At 44.6% G+C, this 21,736-nt stretch overlaps 1 long non-coding RNA gene across 3 annotated transcripts in view; it reads right to left on the bottom strand.

The window, feature by feature from the left end:
• The window catches only part of LOC123368982, a 168,519-nt gene that overhangs the window by 20,662 nt on the left and 126,121 nt on the right, over positions 1 to 21,736 (bottom strand). For 2 of the 3 annotated variants that reach the window (XR_006578953.1, XR_006578959.1), the window contains one exon: positions 6,747 to 6,856. This is a non-coding gene — a long non-coding RNA (uncharacterized LOC123368982). Of the gene's footprint in view, positions 1 to 6,746; positions 6,857 to 8,107; positions 8,186 to 21,736 lie in introns of all 3 variants that reach the window. The other variant, XR_006578956.1, reaches the window with a different exon arrangement.

Below are 21,736 nucleotides of genomic sequence, written 5' to 3'. Positions count from 1 at the left end.
AGGGACCATGGTTTTGGCCCGTCTGGGGTCCTGACGGGCGCCTACGCCCACCTCGACCACGTCGCCTAGAAAAATCTTGTCTGTGCCTAGGCATAAAGTACGGACGGTAAGGTTGGGGGCGGAAAGGTCTGCGTTGGGTCACGGGGGTATGCATGCCCAAAGTGCGTACGATCACCCTATTGTCTTTTAAGCTTTGGAGCCTGGGGTCCGTCTTTTCTGAAAAAAGACCTTTCCCATCAAAGGGCAAGTCCTGGATCATATACTGTAACTCCGGTGGGAGGTTGGAGGCTTGCAGCCAGGAGATGCGCCTCATGGTGATACCGGAGGCCAAAGTTCTGTCTGTCGAATCGGCCGCATCTAAGGAGGCCTGAAGGGAGGTTCGAGCCACCTTCTTCCCTTCCTCCAGGAAAGCAGCAAATTCTTGGCGTGCGTCCTATGGGAGTAGCTCTTGAAATCTGCCGAGCTCCGCCCAGGTGTTATGACTATACCGGCTCAGTAGTGCCTGCTGGTTTGCTACCCAGAGTTGTAGGGTGCCTGCAGAGTATACCTTCTGACTGAGCAGGTCCATTCGCCTAGCCTCTTTAGACTTTGGGGCTGGCGCTTGCTGGCCGTGGCGCTCCCTCTCGTTGACCGATTGGACAACTAAAGAGGAGGGAGGAGGGTGGACGTATAGGTATTCGTACCCCCGAAAGGGTACCATGTATTTTCGCTCAACACCTCTCGCCGTAGGGGGGATGGAGGCGGGGGACTGCCATAAGGTGTCAGCGTTAGCTTGGATTGTTTTGATAAACGGCAGAGCCACTCTAGTGGGAGAGTGCGGACAAAATGCTGACTACCAGGTCTTCCACCTCCAGTACCTCCTCCACCTGTAGATTCATATTTAGTGCGACCCTCCTGAGGAGGTCCTGATGGGCCCTTAGGTTAATCGGTGGTGGACCCGAGGAAGAGGACCCTGCCACCGCCTCATCTGGTGAGGAAGAGGATGAAGCGCCTGGGACGAGCGGGTCCTGTACAATCTCTGGGTCCTGAACTGGTTCCTGCCCGGGCGGTACCGGGGAATTTGGAGGGTGAGCTAGCGGGTCATCCATCTCAGTCGGAGGGGGACGGCTAACTGTGGCCTCAGGCGCACGGTGCTCCGATGACGCAGCATGAGGCAACAGAGCACCTTGGGCCTGGTGGTATGCCCAAGGCGTCCAAAAACCCCATTGTTGAGGGCCTTGGTCTGGATGCCTGGCCTCTTGGAAGACCCCGGCGGGCACATCCAAATCACGCTCCTCAACGTAATAGCTGTCTGCTTGGGACGACACCGATGTGTGTCTGGAGGGCCAAGGAGGAGCAGAGAAGCCTTGGGCAGATGTGCCAACGGATCTTCTTCCCCTACGCACCGGGGATCGGTGCCGTGAAATGTCTCGGTAGCGAGATCGAGATCGGGACCTGCGACCGAGCCGGTGCCGGGAGGTCAACCGAGATCTCAAATTCTGGCATCGTGAGCGGCTCCGGGAGGTACGGTGCCTGGAGCGGTACCGGGATCTGGAGCGGTGCCGGGAGTAGCAAGCCAGGGAACGAGAGAAAGATCAGTGCCACGAGTCTGACCGGTGCCGTGTGACTGAACGGTGCCGGGACTGCGAGCGGCGTTGAGATCGGCGATGAGAGCGGGAGCGTCGTCGAGACCTGGAGCATCCGTGAGACCGCGATCGTGAGCGGTGCCGGTCTGCTGCGCTGACAGACGGTGGTCGAATCAAGGCTGGCTTGCCAATCGATTGGATCACCCTCACTGGCAGTGCCGGGGGTGGAGGCAATGCCGAGTCTGTCAGGGCGATCAGGTCTTTTGCCGCTGCAAACGCCTCCGGTGTGGATGGTATGGTGAGCTCTACTGTGGCATGTGCCGGGGAGGTCACCGGTGCCGGACTCGATGGCCTTTGCGGGACCGGAGTTGGCGGTGCCGGCCTAGTCGGTGCCGCGGCGGGTGTCGGCGTCGGGCGGTCCGACCTAGGCGTGCTCTCTGGCCTTGATGCGGGCGGTGCGGAGGTAGCAGCGGGCTTCGCTCTCTTTACCCTCAGTCGAGAGGGAGCGCCTCGGGCCCGATTTCAGTGCCGGCGATGTCCGGTGCCAAGAGGTCTTGGGTAGACTGGTACGGCCCGGTGCCAAGGAGGTACTTCTAGTCTCCGACTGGGCAGCACTTGGTGCCGAAGATGGAGGGGTGAGAGCCGCCTCCATGAGGAGCTGTCTAAGTCTTATGTCCCGCTCCTTTTTAGTGCGTGGCTTGAAAGCTCTGCAAATGGGGCACTTAGCAGTTAAGTGCGATTCCCCGAGGCACTTCAAACAGGAGTCGTGTGGATCTCCTGTTGGCATCAGCCTGTGGCAGGCCGAGCACAGTTTGAAACCCGGGGAGCCGGGCATGAGCTCCGGCACCGGGTGCGGGGAAGGGGCTAATCCTCGAACCCCTCTAACTAATACTACTCTAACTATACTACTAAACAGTAAAATTTAACTGTATAATATATAAAACTAACTATGTACACAATAACAAACGAGAAAACTACAAGGAAGCTAGGGAAGTGGAGGTCAGCTAAGACGCACTCCACTGTTCCAACGACTGACACGGGCGGTAAGAAGGAACTGAGGGGTGGATGGGTCTGCCGAGGTATATATCCGGTGCCATAGTGGCATCACTCCAGGGGGCGCCCAGCCAACCCACCAAGTGTTGCTAGGGTAAAAAGTCTTCCGACGAACGTGCACGCGGCATGCGCACACCTAACTGGAATGGATATGAGCAAGCACTCGAAGAAGAACCTGGTGCTTTTCCATTTAGAAGGAGGAGTGGGAACCCAGAGAGGGACAAAGGATCCGTGCCTTGTGCAAAAGATATATAGGGGAGTGAAACAGAACAAAGGGAGCTGCAGTCATGAGAAATCCCCTAGCCCTAGCTACCACCTGAGCTGGAACAAGGACTGTACCAGGGGAAAGAATTGGGCCCGGACTAGAAGGAGGCTAGTCTGTCAAAGAAGCTTATGGGAACATCTCTGAGGGTGAGATTTACCTGCATTTAGTTTCCTACTGTATTAGACTTAGACTTGTGTGTTTTATTTTATTTTGTTTGGTAATTTACTTTGTTCTGTCTGTTATTATTTGGAACCACTTAAATCCTATTTTTTGTATTTAATAAAATCACTTTTTACTTATTAATTAACCCAGAGTATGAATTAATACCCGGGGGTGGGCGGAGCAATCAGCTGTGCATATCTCTCCATCAGTGTTATAGAGGGCGAACAATTTATGAGTTTTTCCTATATAAGCTTTATACAGGGTAAAATTGATTTATTTGGGGTTTGGACCCCATTGGGAGCTGGGTATCTGAGTGCTAGAGACAGGAGCACTTCTTAAGCTGTTTTCAGTTAAGCCTGCAGCTTGTGGGAGACGTGGTTCAGACTTGGATCTGTGTTTGCAGCAGGCAATCGTGTCGGGCTCAAACAAGGCAAGGTACTGGAGTCCCAAGCTGGCAGGGAAAACAGGCTCAGAGGTAGTCCCAGCACATCAGGTGGCAGTCCCAACGGGGTTTCTGTGACCCAACCCATTACAATTAGAACCACACGTCAGAGGTCAGGAGCCAAGCCAGGACACTGTGAAGTCAAGCCAGAGAGCAAAAGCAGGAAGCACAGCACACATATTCCAGAGCAGTGTGGAACTCAGTTGTTCAGACAGCTTCCTGTTTCTGCAAAAAGAACAGGAGTACTTGTGGCACCTTAAAGACTAACAAATTTATTTTAGCATGAGCTTTCGTGAGCTACATCTCAGCTGTTTACTGTTTACAGCTCAGCTGTAGCTCACGAAAGCTCATGCTAAAATAAATTTGTTAGTCTTTAAGGTGCCACAAGTACTCCTGTTCTTTTTGCGGATACAGACTAACATGGCTGCTACTCTGAAATCTGCTTCCTGTTTCTGTTGCTGTCTTAAGTAGGGCCAGCGGGCCAATCAGCTGCTCTGACACTCAACCAATAGGAAGTCAGGAGTGGAGCCTCAAACTAGGGCAGGGCTTCATGGGTCCTGGATCAGCAGACTGCCAAGTGGAGAGTTGAAATGTGGCTGCTCCTGTGGACCCAGATTTGAGGCCCATGAATCACGATAGTTGCTATGACCAGCACTGGCTGCAGTGAAGTCTTAGCCATGAAGCAGCCTGCGGTGACAAATACCTGAAATTCCTCTCTCAAGGCTTCAGGCAACTGGTCTGCAAACTTAAACATAGCCGTCCAGTTCACAAAGTCATACTTGGGCAGCAATGCCTGCTGCTTAGTAATATGCATCTGTGAGGAAGAGGTAGTATAAATCTTCCCGCTTACCACATCCATTTGTTGAGAGCCTTTATTCCTGGGAGTATTCTTAAACCTGCCCTGCTGGGCATGTTCATTCCCCACGGTTACTACCAGGGAATTTGGGGCTGGATGGGAGTAAAACCCCTCAAATCCCTGCACTAAAACAAAGTAGTGCTTCTCCATGCACTTTGTTGCGAGTGGCACCATAGTCAGTGTGCTCCAGAGGACCTTAGCAGGCTCAAGGAGCACATCATTAATAGGGAGGGCGACTCTCCCAGGGGCAGATGGCTGCAAGATACCTGCTAACTTGTGGATTTTCTTCTGCAAGAACTCCACTTGAATACCATGGGAAGCACCCAAGTGCTGCAAAAGGTCCTAGTAAGCCTTGAAATTCTCCAGTACCAAAGGGGAGGAAAAGTCAAGCATCGCGAAATCGTCCAGGGATGAAGATGAAGCAGTTAATATTGCCAGAGCCACATCCTGCTCCAGGACAGGACAACTGCAGAGGCTCTGCAAGGGGAAGGCTCACTGGTGCCTGGGCCTGTGGCTGATTGACGATCACCACCACAGTCCTGGTCAGTGATCATGCCTTCAAGCGAGACAAGGACTGGAACTGAGGAGTGTCCCACTGATTCCATGGAGGCCACTGGTATGGATAGGGCACTGGTGGCCAGTAGGTGCCAGGCCAGAGGCCTCCAATCCAACCACTGGATGAGCACCAATCCTGGTACCCATAGCACTCCATGAACAGCCACCGATGCAGGTCAGGCGATGGAAAGTGAGAGGAGAAAGATCCCGACTCAGACACTGAAAAATCCTTGGCTTCAGGGGATAAAAGTGCAGCCATCCCTGAGGGTGTGAGCAACCAATCCAACTTGTCCACAGCCCAGAATGATGAGGGAGCTGGTGCCAACAGTGGAAACAGTACCAATGGCACTATCTACATCTCTGTTGTTTCCAGTGCCAGAAGTAGTGTTGATCCCAAAGTTGGCAGCAGTACCAAGGTAACCGCGGTGAGTAGATCTAAGTATGTCGACTTCAGCTACGTGAAGTTGCGTAACTTAGATCGATTCCCCATCTAGTGTAGACCAGGCCTTAGCCAATTTCTAATCCAGCACAGAACTTCACCTCCTCTCACCCTATGGATACTTAGTTTTCTTAAATAGCCTCTTTTGAAGGATTTTGTCAAAGGGTTAAATTAATTATGTTAACTGGTCTTATCTACTGTTTTGTTGACATCACAGTATATGTTAAGTTGAGACATAAGGTAAAAAGGAATTTTCTCCTTCCAAAGGAGTCAGGATGCTTGAGTGGACACAAGGAGCTGCACTTTAAGGCTGTAGAGACCAGCTCAGTCACCATAATGTAGGAACATTCTAGGTTTCAAATCTACACAGTGCAGGTGCAGTCTGTTGTGTCTACAAGAGCATGGCCACAAGTGATTTTTGCAGGACAGAGAAGGCAGAGGAACCTGACCAGAACATTGTTGTATGACTGCCAGTTTGCTCCTGTCTATTAGCAGGAATAACGCCTAGGTACCCCTTTAGCATGACAAAGATCAGGCTTAAAACCATGTTTTCTCAGACATGCTCATTCTCTGTTCACATCCTGCCCCTTTTCATACTCCACATTTAAAAGTCAAAGAGTACATGCAGACGGGGGTTGAGACCAACTATTTCCTCAGTGCAGAGGTTTCCACTTGGCCCTTAACTTTATTTGACCTATGCATAGCTGGCACTTATTTGCAGCAGCCTTGCACACCCAAATGAATATTGTCCAAGTACTCACCGGATTAAGACCTTCAGCATGAAAGATGACCATTGAGATCAATCCACATATTAGTAACGGTTTGTACTTTGTATTATGTAATGTTTTTTCTTGTAATTCCTTGTCCCGTTATTTAAAAATAAATTTCATTGCCACTTCTTTTGCCAACCTTTACAACTGGTTTTAGATGTGAATTACCTTCTTTGTAAAGGAATTTCTTCTGAATACCCTCAGAGACCAGTCCTTTCTCAGCTCCTTTTTGTTTGTGCTTTCTTGATGTGGAGCCCGTTCACCTATTGAACAGTTATGTGGCATACACCTTTTTCTCTCAGAATTCTATGCACTTCGTTCACATCCTCTATGAATCTCTTGTTTTCTAATGAATAGTTGCATAGTACCAGCAAAAAAGGTAAACTGTTCAAATAGGGTCCATATTACTGCCCTTTATCAGAAATAACAGACTCAAATTACAAGGGTAGCAGGGTTCTGAGTTTTTTTGTGTGGACCAACCCATATTCACCAACAAAGCCACACACTGCACTCCTTGGGGCATCTGCCCTATAACATGGTTTTGCATCTGAATGTGGGAGGCAAACATATTCAAAGACTAGACAATGGCTGAAAAACTATTGAGACAGAATACGAGAAAGGACAACTGGAAAAAATTACCTCAGCACGGAATCCTGGATGTGTCACATTCTGAGATCACTGTGGCATTTGCCAGGTCCACGTAATCGCAGCAGTGTAAGGGTAGTACTCAAAGGCGGGTGGGAGGAAAGCTGGAATGTAAGAGAAAAATGACAGTCATTATTTATCCACATCACCCTCAAACAGGAGGGAGTGTCCAATGTCTGTAATGGTGGCCACAAAACGGCTACAGTGCCTGAAAAATCTAGATCTCCTTCCCCAGGAGCTATCTCACTTCCATCTAGCCTCAAGATAAAGTATATTAAAGCAAGCATTCCCAAGCAAGCAAGCTCTTCCTAGTTTTTCAGGAAGAATCTCACAATAGTCAGAGAGAGATACTGCAGTAACACACGGCCCTGATTCTCACTTACACACTCTGGCAGGGGAAAGGGCACTTAAAATGGATTAAAAAGTTATGAACCCCACTTTAAGGCCCCTTTATATTGCTAAAAAAACAATGAGGAGTTCGGTGGCACCTTAGAGACTAACAGATTTATTTGGGCATAAGCTTTCATGGGTAAAAAAACCCACTTCTTCAGATGCATAGAGTGAAAATTACAGATGCAGGCATTATTATACATGAAAAGAAGGGGTTCATGTATAATAAGGTCTGCATCTGTAATTTTCACTCCATGCATCTGAAGAAGTGGGGTTTTTACCCAAGAAAGCTTATGCCCAAATAAATCTGTTAGTCTTTAAGGTGCCACCGGACTCCTTGTTGTTTTTGTGGATACAGACTAACACGACTACCCCCTGATACTTTATATTGCTAGAGTGTGTAAGTGGGCCTTAACGTAAAGGAGAATCAGGCCATACCATTTCCCTGTCTTTATAGGATCTTCATCTCACCATTCTGATCTCATTTTAATTGGGAAGGTTGCATGGAAAGATGCAGCATCACAGCTGGGTAGCATGGGCTGACAGCACTTTTAAAGACAGCCACTTATATAAAACAGTCACAGGTGTGTGTTTTGTATAGCGATTAGGGGCAGGAAAAGCTTGGAGCAGTGCAGCTTTTGCTATACATTTTGCAAACTTGAAGCACCAGAACCTAAACCCACCTGCCTTTCTGTGGCCCATCCCAAAGGGGTCCCAGAGCCAGGATCTACTCAGTGGCATAAGAGGAAGTGTCAGCCTCACACTCCTGTCTGTACTCCAAGGATGGACTACCAGAATCAGCAATTTTTCTGCCATTTCACTGGCTGCCTTTTATAGGATTTTGGCAGACTCCAATGTGCCTGGCTTTGGCAAGTTCTTGTTTCATCCTAACTGGCTTCCTGGGGGCAAATTTCACCCTGTACAGTGGGCCAGTTCAAGGCCCCAAGGGCTTAAGTGGGACTTACCTGGGGCATGGGCCTTGTATTCTTCTGCACAGGAGCAAATTTCATCCTGTGAGAGGGGCCAGGCACCTGCAACTGCCACTAAATTAAAAAGAGTTGCAGGTGTTCAGCACATCTTAGGGTCTGACCCATTATAAATAATGTTAAAAGAGATTAAGCAAAATTGACAGCACCAAAAGATTTTGCAGCCTTGCAAGCTCATTTCTTGGAGGTGGCCTGGATCATTCTGTCAGTGACTGAGTGATTGTTTCCTTCGGGGGAGCGTGGGGGGAGGGAAATGAGTTTTAAAACACCAGATTCCAGCTTCTTTTTCCTCTCTATCTTTCATTCCCTTATCTACCCTGTCTGCCAGCCTCCTGCTGCCAGTGCCAGGGTTAGTGCATTGTTCATGCCACTCAGTACCATGCTGGACAGAAAACTATGCGGTATCGTAGCATCATCATGTGATTTCTTCTGCTTCCAACAACCTTTATCCGATGAACAGCCAAATATACATGGGAAGACTGTGCCGTGGAACAATTCATCTTCTATAAAAAGGCTTCTTCACAGTTAGACAATACACAGAATTCATATTTCTTAGGTTGAAAAAAAAATGGAAAAACATCCAAGGCCATACCTTCTCTAACCCGACAGGTCAAAGAGCAGATAAGACATCAGTGAGGTTAGTAGGAAACTTGCCAATTTGTGACCAGGTCTAACATAGCAGAAAATGAAAACATTTTAGAGACAAGTCATGTGAAGCTGGCAGTGATGCTCACAAATTTGAAAGAGGGACAATTTTATCTCCCAGTATTTAAAAATTGAACACAGTGGTCAGCTAGTGCACTTTAACCAAAGCAGGCCTTCTGCATCAGGATACATATATACCAAGATAAAGATTATTAGACTGCATGTAGCATTACATAGATATCAGGTAGTAAGACTATACATATTAAAGCCTATATTAATGTCTTGAATAAAATCATAATAATAGTAATAATACCTAGCACTTTTCATCAGTAGATCTCAAAGTGTTTTAAAAGAACCCAACTCTCTACAATTATTGCATTCAGCAGGTTTTGAGGTATCATTTTAATTTGTGGCTTATTTAAAATTTTACCAGACAGTTGTGTCAATAAACAATGTGTTGCAACTGAAAAGGATTGGCTATACAATGAACACACACCCACACACACAATGCTGGGTGGGCTGCTTAAATTAGATCAGTCATCATTCAACTTCCTGCATAACTAACTGAAATGCTAAGTATATATGGAAGGCAACGTACTGATATTGATATTCATGTCATGGTAAGCAAAATTCTTTTATTAAACTACGAAATTTTAACAATCCAGGAAGCACATCAAAAGAAGCAACAGGTTTCTAGTCATTAGAAATCTGCATTTAGGAAACTCCTGGGACAGAAGCAACATGTACATAGATCTATAGATAAAGAGATAATAGGCTATGCAAGTTTTGCATGAACTTCTGTTTATCTATATCTGTTTTACTGAACCTCTTCAGTCATTTTGTGGTCAGTCTTATTAATACACTTTCATCCAAATATTGCTACGTATCTCTTGTCCACTTATTTTACTCCATTAACTTACATCCATTCTAAAAGTTAAAGGAGACCAATGCATACCAGAATCTATCAGTGTGGCTCTCAAGCTACCAGTGTGCTGGAGAATTATTTAAACGATTAAGAAAAAGAAGCATTGTAAGCCATTGGGCAGATTCACTAGTCAGGGGCCTAGGGTTGCCAACTTTCTAATTGCCAAAAACCAAACACCCTTGCCCCGTACCTAGCCCTGCCCCTGACCTGAGGCCCCACCCCTCCCCACCCCTTCTCTGAGGCCCTGCCCCCCACTCCCTCCATGCCCCCTCCCTCCATCACCCACCCTCACTCACTTTCACCGGGCTGGGGAAGGGGGTTGGGGTGCAGGAGGTGGTGAGGGCTCTGGCTGGGGATGCAGGCTCTGGCTGGGGCCATAAATGAGAGATTCAGGGTGTGGGGGGGAGTTCTGGGCTGGGGGGTGTGGGGCTGAGGAGTTCGGTGTATGGAAGGGGGCTCAAGGCTGAGGCAGTTGTTGGAGTATGGGAGGGAGTACAAGCTCTGGGCTGGGGGTGCAGGCTCCAGCGCAGGGCCAGAAATGAGGGGTTTGGAGTGTAGGAGGGGGCTCTGAGCTGGGGCAGGAGGTTGGGGTCTGGGAGGGGGCGTGAGCTCTGGGAGGGAGTTTGGGTGTGGGATGGGGGCTCAGGGCTGGGACAGGGGTTTGGGCACAGAAGGGGAGGCGGGGAGGGATGCCGGCTCTTGGTGGCGCTTACCTTCTGGGAAGTGGCCGGCATGTCCCTCCGGTTCCTAGGCAGAGGTACAGCCAGGGGGCTCTGCGCAGCATGCGCTGCCCCTGCCCACAGGCGCTGCCCCTACAGCTCCCATTTGCTGCAATTCCTGACCAATGTGGGCTGCGGAGCTGCCATTGGGGCAGCACACAGAGCCCCCATGGCCACCTCTACACCTATGAGCCAGAGAGACATGTTGCCACTTCCCAGGACCCACACAGAGCCAGGTAGGGAGCCTGTCTGCACCGCCAACCAGACTTTTAATGGCCCAGTCAGCAGTGCTGACTGGAGCCGCCAGGGTCCGTTTTCGACCATGTGTTCCGGTCAAACACCAGACACCTGGCGACCCAAGTCAGAAAGCCCAATACATTTCACCTGCTGAGTTCACCATGCTTAATCAACAGAAGATACAAAGGCTCTAAATAATACAAAACACTTAGGAACTTTCCTACGTTCCACAGCTGGGAAGGGGACCCATATAGACTTCCCCTTTCGTAGCCCTTCCTGGTTACTGAGCTGGGCCCCACGCTGGGTCTTTCCATGACCCTAGATTTCTCCTATTTTCTTTCCTTGCCTACAAGGCAAAAAGCTTTATATCCAATTTCCAATAGGTCACATGACTTATAACTACTGCTCCCTGTTTTTAAAGGCCTAAGGGCCATAACAGGCATACTAGAGAGAAGACAGTAATGGATATACATTAGAAAATAATTCTTTGTGGAGATACAGACCATGGGAAAGAGTATAATGCAGTGGATAGAGCACCAAACTGAGAATCACAAGTCCTGGACTCCACCTTTAACTTAAAGTGTGATCTTCACAACACTTAAATTTTGTGCATCAATTTCCTCATCAGTAAAGTGCAGATCATAATTAAAACCTTTTTTAAATGCTTCGAGATTAAAGGTGATATAAGTGATCATTCTCATTGTTATTTCCAAATCAACCTGTGTCTTTTCTCTGCACAGTCCATTTAAAATTAACACATTCAATAGACTATGTTTTAGTGAGTCACTAGGGAAGTAGGCACATAACCCCACTATATTATAATACTTCAGAAAAAAAGAGGGGATTTTTTTCTGACTCAGATTCTTTTGAAAGAGCACCAACAGGGATTGGAGGGGAGGGGAACTGAGACAGAAAGTGATCACAGCATGAAAATGTCCTTTTTAATAAAAAGAGAAAGTAGCACGAGGACATTTAGGTAATTCAAAGCTCTCAACAAATGCAAGGTTTGAAGCAACATAAATAAGAGAGTCAATCTGCTTTAATAATATTAAAATAACTAAGCACAACAGCAAACCTTTTTTCATATTTATTAGCATTGACCTGATCTCATATTCGGAGCCCAGATGGAATGTATTGCTGATGGATCTTAATTCTGACTCTTTGTGGTTTCCATGCATAGCACCTAAGTGAGATATTGTATATTCTGATTAAAGTCTATTGCATGCCAACTGACTTCAGAAATGGCAACTTGGAATCTTTCAAGTTCATTCTCTCTCTTTTTATTCTTCTGTTCTCATCTCCTCCCCTTAGCATATTTCCTGTTTCCTCATCCTGTAATAGTTATGTACACTTGAGTGGTGGATCAAACACCTTCAGAGCTGTTGTTGTCAAGTTTTATTAACATTTCCCACATTGTTTCCTGTTTTCATGCTGATGCCTCAGTCAAAAAAAAGTCCAAATCAGTGAGCAATCCACCAGCTCAATACCTACTCCAAATTGCTAGGAGATAATTATTTGTACATAGCACTATCCCACCCAAAGGAGCTTAAAGACTGTACAGAAATAATTTAATCTACCAATGAAGTGCAGCTACTACTGAGGTGAAATGCAGCAGACTTTAAAGACAGCAATATTGTGCAAGGGACAGGGAGTGAAGAAGAATGCTTTATCTTTTTGAAAATGTAGGGGGAATTTGGGTTGGCAGAACGGAATTGCCTAGGGTGACCAGATGTCCCGATTTTATAGGGACAGTCCCGATATTTTGGGCTTTGTCTTATATAGGTGCCAATTACTCCCCACCCTCTGTCCTGATTTTTCACCCTTGCTCTCTGGTCACCCTAGAATTGCTCGACCTGGAATTTGAACAAAGGGGCAACATCCCTGGCTCTTGGAAAAGTGCCACATTATTTCTTACGACCACAGGACCTCAGTTTTATATCTCATCCAAAGGACAACAATTCCAGTTGTGGCCCCTCCTGTGCATGGGTTTCAGACACAGACATGTAAGTTGCCCGGAAGAAGGGTATGGAGAGGCAGACATCAGTTTTGGAAGAGAGAGACGTCTCCAGGAGTCAACCCCAAGGAGGAGGAGGAGATGAGGTGCAAGAAGCAAGATGGAATACAGCCACACTAAGCAGAAGGCGAGAGAAGAGCCAGATGGAATGGGCTCCAGAGCAGGAAAACTGCATGAAGAAGGAATTGTGACAGGTTAGAAGCAAACACCGCCACCTCAGCTACAGGGTCAAATGAAAAGAGAGGTCACAACATGAAAGAGCAGTGACAAAAGCTGTACCAGATTGTGAGAGAGACTGCCTGTCAGAGCCTAAATCTAGTGACATTCAGGGCCTACTGCAAAAACTTGTTCATTTTGTTTACCATTTATTAACTGGTTTTGATATATTTTAATTTGTGTAACAAAAGCACGTTGCTTCCATGACAATAGGCACTAAAGAAACCAGTAAAATGTAACAATTGCAGGAATTGACCCACCATCATGAATGGTCATGATAGAAAAGGTTTATTAATATAATTAGCATTCAGAGTGCCTTACAAAAGGTAGGTGAGTATCCTTAGCCCCATAATGCCATACGGGAAACTGAGGCAGAGACAGGGTTAAGTGACTAATCCAAGGTCACAGAATTAGTCATGGGGAGAGCTGGGAATAGAGACCTGGTGTCCTGACTCCCTTTCTACTGGACCACGCTGCTTCCCCCCTTTTTATCTTTCTCATAAAAATCTCTCTCATAAAAATATTTCTTTACTGTAAAATGAATTGTGTGGCAGTGGGAGGGAGAACAAAATGCTTTGAGTCAGCCTGCAGTGTTAGAACCAGATGCACCATTGATACATATTTAGAACATGCCAGTGACTGAAAGCTGTTTCAAGCCCACACTCTCCCACAAAACACCATTGCAGGGACTGAGGGAAAGGAGTAGCTTTTAAATGGTTTGAGACTTAAAAAGAAAGAAAAGAAAAACACAAGATAATCTGATTTCATCTTAAATGTTTCTATGTCACTACCCAAAAGTCTGTGTAAAAAAGGGAACTGAGAACCTTGTTTTTTACTATTCTGTTATCTTGTGGTGTTTGCTAGCTCCGTTGCTTTACAGGATACAGTATGTTCTACTGTATTCAATGTCACAATGCTCACAGCAGCATATAAACCACTGTGTGCTGCAACACAGTTCTTGGTGACATGAAACAAATGTTTTCATTTTAAAGATTAGCAGATTAAAGATCGGTATCAGAGAGGTAAGAAAACACTACCTGGCAGATAATCTCATCCTTTTAATAAATTAAAAAAAATTTTGTGAATCCCACCAGTCTCAGGACAGTTGTTTGCTTGTACTTTAAAATACTCCTGCTCCTACTTGGACACAAATTCTGCATGGAGCTGAAAAGCAGTCAGCGGGGCAGCAGTGTTATGAAAGCAAAATTTGTCCCAAGGACTTTGTTTCCTTTGCTTTCCTGTTCCTGTCCAAAAAATATCATTCTGGCTTCTATTAAGGGCCTCTGATCTCTCAGTGCATAAAATTCTCGTTGATGTTACAGCATTGCCAGCCCCAAGCATTAAAAATTCATGGATCAGGCACCAAAAAATCATGAAAATACAAATTAATTATTTACTTCCTGGTTTTTGAGCTTGTAGGGGTCATGTCATCAAGTTCCACTGTTCAACCATGAGGGCTGGAAGCTTGCTGTTTTTCAAAAAATGAAAGATTCCTACATAATCACTTGCTGGGGCTTTAAGAAAACCTCAAATATCACTAGACTCATGATAAAATTGGGAGAGTTGCCAACACTGATCTGAAATTCTATGAAGAGCAGTAAGAGCCAAATCTTAACAAGGTGACACAAAATTAAGGCTTAGATTGTGAGTGGCTCCTGAGCAGCCATGCTGGGGCAGAAAAGGTGAGCAAGAATCTTTTCACCCCTTGTGCCATTCACAAGACCTGCCCCTGCATTCCCTAGCAGCTGAGATTCCTCATTTCCTCCTTTCCCTCCAGGAAACAGGACCCTGAAACAGTGGTAGGACAAGATGGAAGAGAAAGAATGTTATGATGATCATCCCTCCTCTCTTCCATACCAGCCTGCTGAGCAGGGTCAGCACACTGGTAGGAGCAAATGATGGAGCAGATTGTGCCCCTTCAATGGGCAGTGAGCAGCAGGGGAGATTGTGCCTCCCTGATTCCAAATCTGTATTTCAGAGAGCTGCTCTCACCAGCTAACCAGAGCCCCAGATCTAACTCCATAAACATGCTGAAAAGTCTTCCAGATGGGAAAAATCTTGAAGTTTCCAAGAGGGTCAGACTATCATGGTAGTCAATAACACACAAGTCTAAGAGCAGAAACAGTTATATCAGCTGAACCCTCCCCAACACACTCAGATTTCCAGAAAAGCAATTATTCTAGAAAGATAACACATCACATATGTATTTTTAAAGCAACAGAATCACAACCTAATTCCCTGTTTTCCAACTCCAGTCTACAGAAATATTTTTAAATGAAAACTTTCTTAGGGTCCTGACCCAGTGTGAGTCTAAGAATCACTTGGGAGGTTCTGAGCAGCCTTATCTCACCATGAAACCTATAGGAGTTGTGGTGACTCATCACTTCTCAGGATCAGGCCCATAGTGCTTTCTCAGTGCAGACTGCCATTCTTTGAGGTCATTTTCAAAGAAGCGGTTAGGCTCAGAGTATTCATGCTGCAGTTCCTTGGCTGGATGATTATCCTAAAGGGTGTGTGGCAGTCAGCTCACAATGAGCTCAGCAGGACTTTTGATCCCAAGAACTTGAAACTGATGCACAGTTCACTGCAGCTCTAGGCCGTTTGCTACTCAAAATGTTTTGCAAATAACTAGTGGTGCATATCCCGATTTAGCTGTGTGCTCACCGATTTTATGGTCAATGTTCAAATGTGCTGCCATTTGGTAGATTTCAGGACAAAAATCAATATCAAAACTGCAATCAAAACAGGCAATCCAAACCAAAATCTCTCTTGCACTTTAGCAAGCCTGTGTTCAGTTGTAATGCACTACATTTTGAGAGGGGAATTAGAGGTAAATTTTCTAGCATGTGGCATAAACTGTCAGCAAGCTCAAAAACTTAAGAAAAAAAAAGTGACAACATGTCTTTTTTTTACACCCACACAGTGATGTAGGTTTTGCTTTTGGGTGCCCCAAAAATTCCCCTGAGCACTTTTATCACTACACATCACTCAACAGTTTAGTCAGCCAAACCATAGCCTTTTCCAGAGCATCTTGACAAACTGCACATGCACATACACAAATATCACACAGTCTCAAAACTGAGGCCCTGGTAAAAATCTCTACCTTGTTTTTCTACAGAAATGAGTAAGATTTTCCTATATAGTTAAAAATATTATATGTGTGCTTGTGTGTAGATATAGAGATAGAAAATATCATTGTAAAGATGAATATTTATAAGAAGACCTTTTGTATTTTTTTCAAACATGGTTTGCTGCATTTTACTTATATTTCTACATTTGAAGACTTTGCACTAAAAGTACAATACTTAACAACAACAAAATCATATATAAAATTAGTTATTACTATTATTATTAACTTTGTGCCTGATTTTACAACATTTACTCACCCTGATGAGCACATACTCAGTTGAGTAACCCTACTGAGGTCAATAGGACTGCTCATTTGAGTATGTACTACTCCAGTGGTTTCGATCTTTTTTCATTTGCGGACCCCTATAAAATTTCGAATAGAAATGTGGACCCTTTCGAAATTAGCAGGGAGAATTTGGCCCCAATACTTAGATTGTAAACTCTTTTGAACTGGACTTTGTTTTATATATTTAAGTACCCTTCAGGCTGACATTACTATATACGTGTCAGATTCTGCAACCCTTACTCACATTGAAGGGTTTTCAACCAGTGGTTTTCAACCTGTGGTCTGTGGCCCCTGGGGGTCCGCAGACTATGTCTAAGATTTCTGATCTCTTGCAATAACAACAGTTTTTAAAGCATCATTAGAAGAGTAAAGATCACTGGAAAACGGTTCCACCGCTCTACAAACCTTAAACAGATTCAAACAATTACATTCTAACTGAACTCCTTTGAGAGAGTTTTGCACAGGCCTCCCTCCTCTTCCTTCCCCCTTTTAGTAAAACATTCTGCCTCCCTGCTTGACGTTTTCATATTCAAAATAAGCCTGCTTGACATTGCAGCTGCAGCTGCAGGCACGGTGACACCTGCTTAGAGCAGCACTAACTCCTAACTTTCTCTGCCTCTGGTGGCCTTCCATGAACCCACACAACCTATTAATTACTGCAAGTTTAAATCTTCACTCTACACCTACTGTAAGGCATGATAAAATACTGCGATGATTCCCTAAATGTTACAACCAATATGCTTTAAAACCTAAGCAATTAGATAAACCAAACAGCTGAGTAATATACCAGAGCCTTGTTTCTCATCCTCATTTCTAGCTCTTTAATAATTCATTTAATTCTTCATTAACTCTTGCAGGCATGAAACAATCTATGTGCAGTATTTAGGCAGTACGAGCAGCATGATGCTGTCAGATCTGCACCATGGAGCTCTGAAATATGCTATGCTCCAATAAGGAGCTTTCCAAAAAGGGCAGATTTTTTTGATGCAGGTGTCTTATGTGTTTGTGTTCAAAGAACTCTGGAAGGGGTGTAGTTAGATATAAAGTGGGTGAAATCCACCCTAAACAATACAATGCCAGAAGCAAAGAGCAAACCTTGGGGGATGTTTCTGAGTACAAATTAATGCTAAAATAATTAGCTAGAATAATTTGCACTCTTCGGTATTGGAAGCTGTGTGGTCAGTAGGGAGTTGTCTGGCTACATGCGTTGGGGTTTTTTCCACATCTGTCAGCTAAATGTGAGATCCCAGTGTAAAATGTAGCACTCATGAACATTCTGTGGCTTCGTGACCCTCCCTGGAAGACATCAGAGCGAATGCTGCACTCAGTTACACAGCGGTAAAGCCAGAGTAACATTGCTGAACTCAGACTGAACACCACACCGGTACTTGGCCCACCGAGTCTGTCAAGCATATAAAATAAACAATCATTACGCTATTTCGCAGATCTGTATTTATAAAACACATGGTCAGCGTTTAGCTAATAACTGGGATCATATCTTGGGGCTTGAGCTGAATGTTTATAATTAATCCTCAAAATGTCTCTTGCTGGCCTCGCTGCACACAATAGTCTCCCTGGTAATTTTCACTGATCATCTACCTAAAAGGGAATACCATTATCTGAAGCATATTCATGTTTGTGCTGAAAGAGGGTCCCAATGGATAATCTGGGAGATTGTTTCATAATGGATCTAGCTGTACACAACCAAAATGTCTCATATCACATAAAAGCTCTAACAGAATGTAATGGGAATAGAGTCTATGCCAGCATAATGCTGGGGCACCATCACAGCCAGATCCTCGGAGCGCGCGCGCGAGAGAGAGAGAGAGAGAGACTGAGATGTGTGTTTGTGAAAGGGGATAATCTGGGGAAGGTTCTGTTTTGCTCACAATGCACTGACATTACCAATATTTTCAATGTATTTATCTTCTGACTGGCTGTATCTGGCCTATTATAAATTATGTACTATAATAGCACTTTCTAGACAGTCAGAATATGCTCATGTCATACAGAAACTAAGTTAAATTAAAATAGTTCAGCCCTACAATGCTTTATTCATCAAAGTTCAGTTTTATACATACTGGGCCAAATGATGAAATCTTTGGTCAGATCTGTCTCAGACAAAGGTCAAATATCCTAATCTGTAGGAGGTCTGTCTGAATAAGAACTAAGGTAGGGCTATGGGATTTGAACCACTGTGGAGGAAAGAAGCATGATCACAGAACATCATCTACATAGCAGTTTTCATCTGAATTTGTTTTATTGTGTCTCTAAGCAGTAAACATCAAAACATCTCTTCATGAAATAATGTTAAGTGTTTTAAACACTGCAAGTTGAAGTTATTTATGTTCAGGGCGGGTCAACATCCAGGCTGGCATTTTTCATTCCTGTGTGAGATTTTAACAAATCTACCCTAGACCAGTGGAAAATTGGTCTCGCCTCACCTACTCTGTTAGGATCGCTGCATTTGGAATTCTGAGACCATCCTCCCACAACGTCACATTTAGCATAGCCCAGGAGCACCGCTCACTGCACTTTGACATTAAAAATATTGTTTGATAAAAAATGTGGAAGATCTGCAAGCAACATGAACTGTCACAATGGGTGTGTTATTACTGATTAACTCCTACGTGGGCTAGATCTTAGTCAGCAGACACATGGCTGGGGCCTACACTTAGTTTCATAAACATTTTTAACCCAGCCACTGTGAGACTGAGTACTTTATTTCTGTGACAACAAAAGAGTAAGAGGTTTTATCATCTCTCATGGTATTGTAACTGCCATGGTTTAGGTGAAGAAAAGGTAGGGTGTGTGTGTGTGTGTGTGTGTGTGTGTGTGTGTGTATAGAATTTAACTACTAAACTTTATTATTAGGACCCAATTCTTCCTTCAGGTCTCCATGCACAACTCCCACTGACTTCAGTTGGGCTGCATAGGTATAAATGAGGGAAAACATTGCTCTCTTGTTTTCCATATATGCTACTGAAGCACATTAGGGAGACAAGATGGATGAGGTAATATCTTGTCTTAATGAAAGAGAAAAGCTTTCTAGCTTACACAGAGCTCTTTTTCAGTTCCTCTTCTTCAACTCCTTCTAATTTAAGCCCAGACTTGAAGAAACATTCTGTGTAAAAAGTTTGTCTCTTGGACCAACAGAAGTTGGCTCAATATTACTACACCCACCTTGCCTCTTTAATATCCTGGGAACAACAGGTTGTTGTATATAATCAAGTTACAAGAATACAGTCATTATGTTTAAATATAGCTTGTCTGTTGTATATGTCTACAACATTCTTAAGAAGCTGATCCTGTTAAAATATTAGCTTCTCATACATATCCATACTGCAACTGCCGGGGTTAAGTGAACAATTTTTGTCTGGCATGAACTGGTTTACAGCTTTGAATTGGCTACACTCCACATTTGTTTATATTAGTGGACAGTTAAAGTTCATCAAGTGCTATTCCTATTGCCATCAGATTTAATATTTTCTACCACCTCTTTGTCCCACCCTTCTTCCTCTCAACCTCCTGAGAGCATACTGGCTAAAGAGAACTTAATTTCTTTTAGAGAAAGGGAGAAAATTAACATTTGTAATTCTAGTTTGGATTTCCACTGCCTACAGAAAAAAAGCCCTATGATATTAAAAGTGCTGTTTACAATGTGATAACAACATTTTTCCAGTGCGAATGGTACTAGCAGTCATAAAAGCAAACACCTTAGGCCATCTCTGTTGAGTACAGTTTACAGTATTGGTCCCCAAGGGATAAAAGTACTTCAGTGCTCAGTGAAGGAACTCTAGTATAACATATCCATTGACCTGTAGTTGAACCTACCACTTGCTGTTTTCCTCTTATAATCTAAATCTGGAAATGTGCTGTCTGGTCAGTAGTGTACTACCAAATCATTCAGCAAAATGCTCTAGATGCCATAGAAGCATGCCTGTGCTTGCAGTACATTAGAAAACTAACTTGTAAAATATAGCCTGCTCAAAGACTGTATTTCAGACAGCCCATATGCTTCTGCTGAGGCACCTTTGTAATGCAGCCAGGCAGCAGCTGTGTGCATTGCAGACATTGTGGGTGTGTGTCTGTGAGCTCAACAGCTGTCCCTGCCACTGGACTGAGTTATTGTCCTCTACTGAGCATACTGTTCAGGATAGTAGTCAAAAAAGTACCTAATTTTGTTCAGGACCAAGCAGACAAGGGCTACTTTCAAAGGATTCTTTAAAAACTGCATTATTATTTAAACACGCTCTCTTCAGTTGAATTTTATGAGACATACATACTTTCACCAAATCTTGTTAAAGTGAAGAGTGTAGATATAAGAACATGAGTAAGTTCATGTAGGGGTAACTTGACAGGATACCACAGCCAAGTTCTTGAAAAATGACTATAGAGACCAACTATTTTGTGGGAATATTTGTGTTAAAAAATACCAGGCAGTCAATTGCTGTTTTGGAGCTCTGCCTTCTCCCCACCCCACCCCCGACTTAGATCTCAGTTGTATTCTATATATGTTGATGTTATTTCCATTAAGGCTGCTTGTATGTTTATGCCTTCTGCATTTGTAAATGACACTATTAATCCCTCCATAAACTTCCTTGTAAATGCCATTGAAAGGAAGAAAACCTTTAGATTATATTACAGAAGTTCAAAGGGGCAGTTCAGGTTTACCAAATGCTATTTGTCTGAGGGCTAGTCTACACTACCGCTTAAGTCGATATAACTTTCATCGCTCAGGGGTGTGAAAATGACCCACCCCCCCCGCCCCAAGCAACATAAGTTACATTGACCTAAGCACTGTCCACACCAGCACTATGTTGGCTAGAAACACTCTCCTGCCAACATAGCTTCTGCCTCTCAAGGAGGTGGAGTAATTAAGCCAATGGGAGAGTGCTCTCCCATCAGCAAAGCACATCTTCACCAGACGCACTACAGCAGCGCAGCTGCACTGATGTAGCGCTGTAATGTACACTTGTCCTGGGAAAACCTTTTAGTGGAATTTATGTAAATCAACAATCCTTGATATGGAGGTGCTGGAGTGGACCTGCCCCAACCAATAAGAATACAGTGCTGTTGTGCTATTACTGTGGCTCAGAAACACAGCCACTCTCAGTGTGGTTCAGAAACTGCTGCACCGGCTCTAGTGACAACACTAGTAGCTAGATGTCAAGGAACATTAGCTCTTACATGCTATGATCAGGGGCTCTCTACAAGGGCCTGATCCAAAATCCATTAAAGTTAAAGGGGGGGTTATTGTTGGGGACCAGGACATAAGTAGTCATGCCTAGTGGTCAGAGCAGGAGTCAGGTCTAGTGGAGGGGCAGGTATCCAGATCAGGGAATGAAGTTGAGGGTCAGCACCAGAGTCAATTGCCAATTACCAGAGCCAGGGATTGAGCCAGAATCAAAGCAGAGGGTCAGATACAAAAAATCAG

Source organism: Mauremys mutica, chromosome 1 (assembly GCF_020497125.1).
Source record: "Mauremys mutica isolate MM-2020 ecotype Southern chromosome 1, ASM2049712v1, whole genome shotgun sequence".
Lineage (NCBI taxonomy): Eukaryota > Metazoa > Chordata > Testudines > Geoemydidae > Mauremys > Mauremys mutica.
The sequence above is the reverse complement of the archived record's forward strand: the minus strand, read 5'-3'. Positions and strand labels throughout refer to the sequence as shown.